Source organism: Rana temporaria, chromosome 1 (assembly GCF_905171775.1).
Source record: "Rana temporaria chromosome 1, aRanTem1.1, whole genome shotgun sequence".
Classification (NCBI taxonomy): Eukaryota; Metazoa; Chordata; class Amphibia; order Anura; family Ranidae; genus Rana; species Rana temporaria.
Genome location: NC_053489.1, coordinates 396,226,056 through 396,238,368, shown reverse-complemented (window position 1 = coordinate 396,238,368; position 12,313 = coordinate 396,226,056). Strand labels below are relative to the sequence as shown.

Genomic DNA, 12,313 nt, shown 5'->3' with positions numbered 1-12,313 from the left:
TATCTGCCCGACTTCCGACCAGTACTGTTGAATGCGGGGGCAGGACCAATAGATATGGAGCGACGTGCCCCTTTCCGTCTGGCACCGCCAACACCGGTCTGAGGTTGTTGGAAAGAGCTTCCCAAGGACAGCTGGGGTCCTGTACCACCCCGTGAGGATCTTGTAGTTGGTCTCCTGTATCCTTGTGCATATAGATGACTTATGCGTGAACCTGATTATGTTCTGTGCCTTTGTGGCAGAAAATGTGCAGTTCAAATCCTGCTCCCATCGTACAAGGCTTGGGATCTGAAATCTCTCACCCGGCGTGGATAGTGGTCCATGCGTAAGAGATATAGCGTGCGGTAACATGCCCGTATCAAAAGCACAGCTCCTCCAGAGGTGTGAGGGTTTGGTTTGCAGCAGTGGGGGGCGTCATGGTTTCAAGGAAATGGCATAACTGCCCAGCCCTCAGGAAGTCCAGGCGGTACTCGCCGCCTGGATCCATCAGCTCCGCCAAAGTCTTTCATCGCCCTGCGCCGCTAAAGTGGGAGGCCTGGTACAGGCCTGAGTCATCCAGTTCGCAGAGTTTTTTTGTCGTAAACCCCCGGCTCGAATTGTGGGTTACCCAACACCGGGCGTAGCGGTGAGCTGTGTGAGCATAGATTCGCCTGCGTCAGCAGACGTGCACATACCTTAATGGTATTCCCTATTAGCGGATGTCTCTTGACCTCCTGTGTCATGGCTGTATGACACCAAGGTGCTCGCCGCAATGGGATGTCGCTCTGCGCTTGTTCTATTTGCGTCCAAAGTTTAGTCCCCATGGCGGCACCAGTCCACCAGTTTGCTCAAGTGTGTCGCATGGTAATAAGCCCGTACGTCAGGTAAAGTGCAATGCCCCCATACTGTTTAGGTAGTGAAAGTATTATTTTACGTATCCTGGGGTGTTTCCCCGCCCAAAGAAAGGTCTTAAACATGGAGTAAATTTGTCTAAAATAGCTTGTTGGAATATGTATTGGAAGTGCTTGTAAAAGGTACAAGAACTTGGGCAGGATCGTCTTTTTGATAATACTACAACGGTAAAACCACGAGTGGAGGCCGCAGGTCCACTGGGTCAGCAAATTCTGGACTGATTTAAGCAAGGGAGAAAAGCTGCTTCTAAGAGTTTGGGAAAATTTCAGGGTTATACTCGTGCCTAGGTATGACAGGGCTGTTGCAGTCCACTTCAGATGGAACCCAGCTTGCAACTGGGAGAGACGCTGCGGTGCCAGGCCCAATCCCATTGCCACCGACTTACTAAAATAAATTTTTAAATTGGACAGTTCCCCATATCTCTTGAATTCCCCCATTAAAGTGGAGAGGGATGTCTCGGGCTGTGTTAGTGAAAACATAACGCGGAGACTTTATGCTGTGTCCCCTTGAACTCTATTCCCGTAATGGCCGGATTCAGTCGCACATGGCTCAGAAAAGGTTCTAGGGTCAGGGTGAAAAGCAGGGGCGACAAAGGGCAGCCCTGTCTAGTCCCATTGACAATCGTCAGCGAGTCTGACAATACTCCATTCGCCCTGACCCTAGCCGTCAGGCTTGAATACACCACTGAGATCCAATGCATCATCTTCTCGCCTAGGCCCACATGCCTCAAGGTAGAGAACATGAACCGCCAGCTCACCCGGTCAAGCGCCTTTTCGGCGTCTGTACTAATGAAGACGCATGGCATATTAGCAGTGTTGGCGATATGCAGCAAGTTAAGGACTTTGGTCGTGTTGTCCCTGGCCTCCCTCGTCGGCACAAACCCAACCTGGTCTAAATGTATAAGGTCAGGGAGGTATCGTTTCATACAGGAAAATCCAGGAGCGCCACAGCGCGGCAGCCGCCATGCAGCATCAGCCGCCGCCGTCCGTAACTGCCTCAAGGGCGAAAATTTAAGAATATCAGGGGGCCACTGCGGTGTAGGGATCAACAGGTTAACCAAGGGGGGAGCATCTGGCCTATGGCCTACTCACGGGGACCCTCTCCGGACGGCGCCCTGGGTCTTCTCCTGCCACGCTGCTGCCGAGGTTGTGCCGGTACACGGTACGTGGAGGGGACCGATCTGCCCGTCATCTGCGGAAGTATCTGCAGCCAATTGGGGACCAATATCTGCTCTGCCTCAAAGAATAGGAACAATGCTGGGAGGTCCGCTCGTGACTGCAGGGTGAAGGCTCTTCCGTCGCGCCGGGACGTCACCGACAGTGGGTAGCCCCAACGGTAGGTAAATCCTTTCTGTCTCGCCAGGTCCAGCACAGGTCTCAGTAATCCTCTTCGCCTTAGTGTCGCCCCAGATAGGTCAGGCAGAATTTTAATCCGCGCGTCTCCCAAATGCACTTCTCCCTGCTCCCACGCTCTGCGGAGTATGTTGTCTTTCTGCGAATAGCGCAGGAGTCTGCAGACCACGTCTCGAGGCCTTTCAGGATCCGCCGACCGGGGGTCCAATGTCCTATGCGCCCTGTCCACTTCCACCTCCCCCGCCGGCTCCTCCAGCACTGCGTGGAACAGATCCTGAATTGTCTGCCCCAGGGTCTCCATTTCCACAGATTCCGGGATGCCCCAGATTATTGCGGTGGCTCCGGTCCTCAACCTCTTCTAGGTGTAGCTGCAGGGCCAGAGCAGTATCCCGGTGATGGTCCCGTGCTCTCTCCAGCTCTCTGACTTGCAGCTCCAGGACAGCAAAGGAGGTCTCACCCGAGGTCACCCTGTCAGACAGGGTGGATACGTCGGCTTTCACCTCCTGAAAGTCCCTCATGTGTGTCTCTTCTAGGCGGAGGATCAATGCCTCAATGTCGGGAGGGCCTGAAGCAGCGCCCGAATGTCTGCGTCCACCAGGCCCCCCTCGGGATGATGTTCGGCAGCCGCCATACCTGCTGGTGGGTGTCCGGTGTAATCCATTAAGTCTGTCGGGGCAATCGGGGAGGTCGGGACGTTTTCCCAGTCACCGCAGCCCTGGTTCTCCTCAGGGTCTCCACGTGGGGAGCCTCGTGGCGCCGCAACTCTAGCGCCGGGGGAAGACTGCTGTGCTTGTTGAAAGTAACGGTAGATGTCCCCGTTTGCGGTGCTGGAGCGGGTTACCCGGGTTCCTGCTCTTTTTCTCCTCTTCTTGGTTGATTGCATGCCGTATAATATTCAGCTATAGCCGGCTAGGAAGGATCGGGCCCGGGAGCTCAAAAAAAACAAAGCTATACTCCTCCATGTCCAGGCCACGCCCCCGTTGTAACAGGATGACCCGTGACCCCAGAGACTTTGTGAGGATGGGGGATACTCCTGTGCCAGCGGCCCTAAGAACTCTTGGGTCTAAGTTCACCCTGTGCCCCTTTTGGGCATAGGGTGGCTAATAATAATTCATGTATTACATGAGATGGGACATTAATAATAAATCATGTTTGCAGGATGTCTTGAGATATCACAAGTTGTTGGCTATTCAATGTGGTGACTCATTCTATGATTAGCCCTGACTAGTGACATGCTAATTGAGTCAGGGCCTGGAAGACATTTCATTGTCCTTGTGTAAAGGTGTTAATCCAGGTCTGCTCCCAGACCTCTAATTATGTATGCTAAATACTGTTTATGTGTGGAATGTACTTGGAGACAGAACGTCTGCCTAGGGAACTCAGTGTGTGATGGTGTTTTGTTTGTTATGCTGTTAATGAAGGAATGTGCAGTGATGAGATGATGATAATTATAGGCCGGCGCCGACACGTCTAGAATGTTTAGTAATTAGCCTTAGTGTGTGATTAGGGGGGGTGGAGATCTCATTGTCCCTTTGAATACTGTCACATGGTTGTACTGTATATAAGACTGAGAAGAAACCATTAAAATTGTCATTACATTTGGAACAAGTACAGAGCTGTGTCTCGTCTTGATTCTGGGAAAATGGGATGCCTGCTGATTTGTCTGTGTGTCAGATGAGCTGTCGTGGATGGGATGGAAGGTCGTAAAAGGCGGTGACCGTTACACCCGTCTTTAAATTTTTAACAAGGGGAGTCGTTTTAAATGAAAACAAATTATATCATAGTGATCAGCAAGGTAAGGGGGAATGTGTTTTTTTTTTATATATATTTCAATGTTTTTATTGAAGTTTTGTAAGTATAAAGGTACAAAAAATTGTATCTTTTATAGTTCATATTTAAATTATCAAAGAACAATTGAGTAGTAATAGGATTAATGTTAAAGTGAGGGAAAAAATAAACAAATGAATAAACACAATAAAAGGTGGGGAGGGGGTGTACTCCAATCTAGAAGAAGAGCTTCTGGAACGAAATTAAAAAATATCAATTTGGTGTCAGATATTTAATCCAAGGTTCCCAGACTGCGTTAAACCAATCAATTTTATCATCTTTGAGAGCTGACAAACGTTCATTAACCATTATCCAAGATAGTTTGGTCTTCAATAGGTAAAATGGAATAATAGGGGATTTCCAGGATTTAGCTATAGTGATTCTAGCAGCAATGAATATAAATGTAATAAATATCTTCACTGGTTTAGGCTGGGTTCACACTACTACACTACTTTCATCCTGCTTTACTCTGTGTTAAATGTTTCCGTATGAGAGCGTCTTGTAGCGTCCTACACAAGTCGGTCCGACTTTGAAAATGCTCCCTGTACTACTTTTGGTCCTACATTGATCCTACTTCAGGCCCATTGAATATCATTGAAGTCGGACCAAAGTAGTATCCTGTTCATGAAAGTAGGATGGATGTAGGACCAATGTAGGATAAATGTAGGACCAATGTAGCAGAGCAAAGTAGGATGAAAGTAGTGTAGTAGTGTGAACCCAGCCTGAGGCGTGTCTTTTACTTGGCGACCTAAGAGTGCATCTATTGGCGATTTGACGAGATTCACTGAGGTTAGAGAATATATAAAATTATAGGTTCGTATCCAGAACTTCCTCACTTTCTTGCAAGTCCACCAAATATGGTACATTGTTCCATCTGTATCACATCCCCTAAAGCATTTAGGGGATGCATTTTGAACAAATTAAGCTACACGTGTCGGGACCAAGTACCACCTTAATGGAACTTTATAATTTGCTTCTATCAAGGATGTGTTTATAATTGATTTTGAAGCATTTCAAGCTAATTTATTCCATTCTTTAATTTCCATTGAAGTACCTATATCTCATTCCCATTTATGCATATATAACAGTTTGCAGGAGTTACAGGATAGGACAGGAATGGGCAAACTACGGGCTGTATATGGCCCGGCGGACCTTTTAATCCGGCCCGCGGAGCGCTAGCTAATTTATTCATTTATTCACCTCACATTCTAGAGGACGCAGCGTAATCTCGCGATGGCCGGCTAGATGACGTCAACTGCCTTTCCGCGCGCCTGCTAGTGAGGAGCGATCCATGCCGCGCCCGGCAGTCATTTTGTAATGCAGCTAGAAGAGAAGAAAGCGCTAGCCAACATAACAAGCAGCCCTGGGGGATCCTGGCAGTTGTAGTCTCGCCCACTACAAGAAATCACCGTGAGGCACCCCCCACCACCACTCTCCCAAAATGGGTAGGGCAAAGAAAAGAAACGTGGACAGTGAATGCAGAGTGTTTAATAAGGAATGGATAGCAAAATATTTTTTTACGGAAGTCCGATCAATGGTTGTATGTCTCATATGCCAGGAAACTGTTGCGGTTTTCAAAGAATATAATATCAGCCGTCATTTTGCCATGAAGCATGCCAACTATGCTAGCAAGCAGTCGCCCCAAGAACGGGGGTCTACAGCTCGGAGGTTGATGGCTTAATTACAGGCTCAGCAAAATGTATTTCACAAACTGCGATTCAAGAGTCAAGTATCAAAGCAAGTTTTATGCTCTCATTCAAATTAGCAAAAGCTAGTAAACCCCTCTCTGAAGGAGAGTTTTTGAAAGAATGCATGATAGAGACCACTTTTGTGTCCAGAGAGGTCTTTTGTGTCCAGAGAGCAAAGACAAGTTTGAAAAACTCAGTTTATCACGCAGGACAATAACTCCTCATGTGGAACTGATTGATGAAGACATAACAAACATGTTTAATAATATTGCAGAGTCCTTTAAATTATATTCGCTAGCACTGGACGAAAGCACAGACATAAAAAACACAGCTCAGCTCTTAATTTTTATCCGAGGGATTAGCGACAGTTTTGAAATCACAGAGGAGTTTTTGGCCATGGAGCCACTTAAAGGGGGAAAAAAAAAAGGGGAGAAGATTTGTATGACCGGGTGTCTGCTGTCATCGAGAGTATGAAGCTACCTTGGAGTAAACTTGCTAATGACACTACGGATGGATCTCCAAATTTAACTGGAAAAAATGTGGGATTGCTGAAAAGAATTCAGGATAAAGTGAAAGAGGAAAACCCTGAGCAAGAAGTTATTTTTCTCCACTGCATCATACACCAAGAATCTTTGTGTAAATCTGTATTACAGCTTAGTCATGTTGTGAATCCAGTTATAAAGCTTGTTAACTGCATACGAGCAAAGGGACTTCAGCACCGTCAGTTCATTGCATTTCTGGAGGAAACCGACGCAGACCACCAAGACTTGCTTTACCACTCTCGTGTCCGCTGGTTGAGTTTGGCCAAAGTGTTTAAACGAGTGTGGGATTTTAAACAAGCGATTGATACATTTTTGGTGTTAACGGGGAAGTCTCATGATTTTCCAGAGCTGAGCGACAAGAATTGGTTGTGTGACTTTGCGTTTGCTGTTGAAATTTTTTTCTCCCATGAATGAGCTTAACGTCAAGCTACAGGGAAAAGACCTGTATGTGCACGACATGTATAGTAATGTAAATGCCTTCAAAGCCAATTTGACTTTTTTTTTCTAGGCAAATTTCAAAGAAAAACTTATCTCATTTTCCCACACTAGCCACATAGGAAAAGGCCATCCAAAATGTGAATAAATATAGCAAATCACTGAATGACCTGCATGAAGAATTCTGCCGTTTGGTTTTCAGATTTTGAAAAAATTGAAAAGTCATTTATAGAAATGTGGTTTGACCATTACATCTCTCGGTAGGCCATCAAATCTAGGAGCTGTTAAGGCTCAGTGTACTCTGTCCAATTCCAAATGATGGGGGGAAATATCCGGTATTAATAGCGTCAGTAAGGCATGTATGGATTCTTCCAGATTTAATACTGATTCTGAGAGGCCTCTCACGCGGAAATTTTATCTTCTAGACCTATTTTCCAGGTCTTCTATTTTAGCGTTTGCTTGTTCGAGTCGGTCCTGTAGGGACAAAATCATTTTTGAATTTTGGTTAACTCTCCTCACTGTACCGTCCATTTTTTTTAAACAGATTACACTTCATCTTAAGCATTATATGTACAGTTGCACTCATAACTTTACATACCCTGGCAGAATTTATGATTTCTTGGCCATTTCTCAGATAATATGAATGGTAACACAAAAACATTTTTCACACATTAACCATGTGTTTGGCTGAAGCCATTTATTATCAATCAACTGTGTTACTCTTTAAATCATAATCACAACAGAAACTACCCAAATGACCCTGATCAAAAGTTTACATACCCTGGTGATTTTGGCCTGTAATATGTACACGAGTTGACAGAAAGGGGTTTGAATGGCTATTAAAGGTAACCATCCTTACCTGTGATCTGTTTACTTGTAATTAGTGTGTGTGTGTGTGTATAAAAGGTCAATGAGTTTCTGGACTCCTGACAGACCCTTGCATCTTTCATCCAGTGCTGCACTGACGTTTCTGGATTCTGAGTCATGGGCAAAGCAAAAGAATTGTCAAAGGATCTGTGGGAAAAGGTAGTTGAATTGTATAAAACAGGAAAGGGATATACAAAGATATCCAAGGAATTGAGAATGCAAATCAGCAATGTTCAAACTTGAATCAAGAAGTGGAAAATGAGGGGCTCTGTTGAAACCAAACCACGGTCAGGTAGACCAACTAAGAATTCAGCCACAACTGCCAGGAAAATTGTTCGGGATGCAAAGAAAAACCCACAAATTTCAAGATGCACAATAAGGAGGCACTTGAAGAAAGATGGGCTGCATGGTCAAGGCGCCATAAGAAAACCACTACTACGCAAATGCCACAAAGTACCACTTACAATATGCCAAACAGCACAAAGACAAACCTCAAACCTTCTGGCAAAGTCATTTGGAGTGATGAGACCAAAATTGAGCTTTTTGGCCACAACCATAAACACTACATTTGGAGAGGAGTCAACAAGGCCTATGATGAAAGTGTAACGGTCAGGGGTTAACACCATTTACGATATTCCATTCCACCAACCCAAGACAGCTTATCCGACACTCCGACAATCCAGCAGACAGGACCCATTCCATTCCTCAGAATAACGAGGCACACAGCTATGTTTCTGGTTCCAAAACGAATGAATATTTTAATGGTAACTTAGCTTTCTTATATACAGTTACAAAGCATGCTGCAGTAAGAAAAGGGACAATAACACACTCAACCCCCAACATCACACAATGGGTGCTTCAATACACATTCCGTTAGACAATGACATTCAGATGAGCTAATTACTAATCATTACCCAGACGTTCTGGCTCTGCGACAAGTTATCCTCACCTGTTACACAAAACATATTCCTTTACTAAACATAATTGACATGCTAATCCACTACACCTGAAAGGTCAGACTTCCTAGCACCGAATCCGAGTTAATTACTATAGCTGACATGGACTTTTGGAGTGTGTTAACTCACAACACATATTAGCATCAATAGAACTTTCACACAATACAGGGCTAGTTAGCATAGCACAATGAAATATCTTAGGAGCCAGACTCAATTAACACCTCAACAGTCTATGTGTCCCCACAGGAATGAGTCACTCTGCTATTGGCCTGTTGTGGACAGAATTAACCACCTGTAATATTTCAAGATCTCCTGCAATACATGAATTATCATTAATGTCCCATCTCATGTAATCCGAGATATCAGTTCTCAGTCATCCTATGCCACCAAGAGTCATTAGTGAAGCTGGCACAGGAGTACCCTGCATCCTTCAAAAGTCTCTGGGTATCACGGGCCATTCCGTTACAGAAAGGTACACCATTCCTACTGTGAAACTTGGAGGTGGATCGCTGAGGTTTTGAGAGATGTGTGATTTACAAAGGCACAGGAAATTCGGTCAAATTGATGGCAAAATGAATGCAGTATGTTATCAAAAAATACTGGAGGAACATTTGCATTCATCAGCCAGAAAGCTGCGCATGGGACATACTTGGACATTCCAACATGACAATGATCCAAAACACAAGGCCAAGTCAACCTGTTATTGGCTACAGCAGAATAAAGTAAACGTTCTGGAGTGGCCACCTCAGCCTCCTAACCTCAATATTATTGAGCCACTCTGGGGAAATCTCAAATACGGATTTAATGCAAGACAGGAACTGGAGGCTGTTTGCCAAGAGGAATGGGCAGCTTTACCATCTGAGAAGATAAAGAGCCTCAAACACAAATACCACAAAATACTTCAAGCTGTCAATGATGTTAAAGGGTGCAATACACGATATTAAGAACTGGGGTATGTAAACTTTTGATCAGGGTCATTTGAGTAGTTTCTGTTGTCATTTTGATTTAAAAAGAGTAAACATAGTTGATTGATAATAAATGGCTGTAGCCAAACACTAACCATAAGTGTAAGAAAAGTTTTTGTGTTATCATTCACATTCTCTGAAAATGGCTAAGAAATCATAAATTCCGCCTGGGTATGTTAACCTATGAGCACAACTGTAAATCTACACCATTTACAGGTGAAACTCGAAACATTTGAATATTGTGCAAAAGTTAATTTATTTCACTAATGCAACTTAAAAGGTGAAACTAATATATGAGATAGACTCATTACATGCAAAGCAAGATAGTTCAAGCCGTGATTTGTCATATCAGACCTCTGAAAAGTATGCATATGTAATCAGAACTTGGTTTGGACCCCTTTTGCAGCAAATACTGCCTCAATGCGGCGTGGCATGGAAGCTATCAGCCTGTGGCAATGCTGAGGTGTTATGGAAGACCAGGATGCTTCAATAGCAGCCTTCAGCTCTTCTGCATTGTTCGGTCTCATGTCTCTCATCTTTCTCTTGGCAATGCCCCATAGATTCTCTATGGGGTTCAGGTCAGACGAGTTTGCTGGCCAATCAAGCACAGTAATCCCACGGTCATTGAACCAGGTATTGGTGCTTTTGGCAGTGTGGGCTGGTGCAAAGTCCTACTGAAAAATGAAGTCAGCATCCCCATAGAGCTTGTCTGCGGAAGGAAGCATGAAGTGCTCCAAAATCTCCTGGTAGATGGCTGCGTTGACCCCGGACTTAATGAAGCACAGTAGACCAATGCCTCTCCATTCTTCCTCCATACTCTGGGTCCTTGGTTTCCAAATGAGATGTAAACTTTGCTCTCAACAGAAGAGGATTTTAGACCACTGAGCAACAGACCAGGTATGTTTTTCTTCAGCCCAGGTAAGACGCTTCTGACGTTGTTTGTTGTTGAGGAGTGGCTTGACAAGAGAAATACGACATTTAAAGCCCATGTCCAGGATCTGTCTGTGTGTGGTGGCTCTTGATGCCAGCCTCAGTCCACTTCTTGTGAAAGTCCCCAACACTTTTGCATTGCCGTTTCCTGACCATCCTTTTCAGGCTGTGGTCTTTCCTGCTGCTTGTACCCCTTTTTCTTCCACACTTTTCCCTTCCACCTAACTTTCTATTAATGTGCTTTGATACAGCACTTTGGGAACATCCAACTTCTTTTGCAATTACCTTTTGAGGCTTTCCCTCCTTATGGAGGGTGTCAATGATGGTTTTCTGTACAACTGTCAGGTCAGCAGTCTTTCCCATGATTGTGATTCGTACTGAACCAGACTGAGAGACCATTTAAAGCCTCGGAACCCTTTGAAGGTGTTATGGCTTAATTAGCTGATTAGAGTGGGACACTTTGAGCCTAGAATATTGCACCTTTTTACAATATTCAAATTTTTCTAAAATTGTGGATTTGGGGTTTTCATGAGCTGTAAGCCATAATCATCAAAATTTTGATAAATCACGGCTTGAACTATATTCCTTTGCATGTAATGATTCTATCTCATATATTAGTTTCACCTTTTAAGTTGCTTTAGTGAAATAAATTAATTTTGCACGATACTCGACTTTTTGGAGTTTCACCTGTTTAGACAATAAGGCCTGGATTCAGAAAGGACATACGACGACGTATCTCCAGATACGCCCTCGTATGTCCGAATGAGCGCCATCAAATCTATGCAACTGATTATTAGAATCAGTTGCGCTTGAATTTGGCCAAGATACGACTGGCGTAAGTCTCCTACGCTGGCCGCTAGGGGCGCTTCCATATATTTCCTTGTTGAATATGCAAATGAGGTAGATACGCCGATTCAGAAACGTACTTGCGCCCGTCGGATTTAGCTACGCCGTTTACGTAAGGCGTCGGTCTGGCGTAACTTTACCCCTCATAAAGCAGGGGTAAGTCATGTTAAGGTATGGACGTCGGAAACGTCGGAACAGCGATGATTTTACATTGTTTGCGCAAGTCGTACATGAATGGGGATGGGCGTAGGTTACGTTCACGTCGACTAAGCATTGAGCCAGCGTAACTTAGGGAGAAAATTTGACGTGATACTGAGCATGCGCGCGCATGCGCCGTTGGTTAGGCGCGTCATTTACCTGGGGTCACGATTCATTTCCATACAACACGCCCCCTACCAGCCTACTTTGAATTACGCGGGCTTACACCGGCCCATTTACGCTACGCCGCCGTAACTTAGGGCACAAGTTCTTTGTGAATACAGTACTCGCCTCTCTAAGTTACGGCGGCGTAGCGTATATGAGATGCGCTACGCCCACCTAAACTTAAGCCATTCTTTCTGAATCTGGCCCTAAGTGTATTATTAAGGGCCAGTGGCTATATGGATCAATCAGTATCTACATGTTTGGTGTGAAACAATTTCAACCTTGCTTTTAACTAATGCAAGGTAAAGATAAACACTAGGTACCGTATTTATCGGGGTATAGCGCGCTCCCGCGTATAGCGCGCACCCCTAATGTTGCCCCGAATTCCTGTGGAAAAAAGTTTTTTTGTACTTACAGTTTTGGTGTCTTGCGCGGCGTCCATGTCGGGTCCGGCGTCCGTCTGCGGCCTCGGGTGTCCTCTTCGTCGGGTCCGGCGTCATTCTGCGGTGTCCTCCCCGCTCGTTTCCCGCGCCGAGTTTGAATACTGCGCCGACATATACAGAGCGCAGTACACTCGTATCGTCGGGCAGGCTCGGCAACTCTCGCGCTGACGTCCTGTACGTCCAGGACGTCAGCACGAGAGGACCCGAGACT

At 45.1% G+C, this 12,313-nt stretch overlaps 1 pseudogene; it reads left to right on the top strand.

Moving 5' to 3' along the window:
* Positions 1 to 6,225: 6,225 nt before the first annotated feature.
* LOC120930513 lies at positions 6,226 to 6,856 on the top strand (annotated as a pseudogene).
* The last annotated feature ends 5,457 nt before the right edge of the window (positions 6,857 to 12,313 follow it).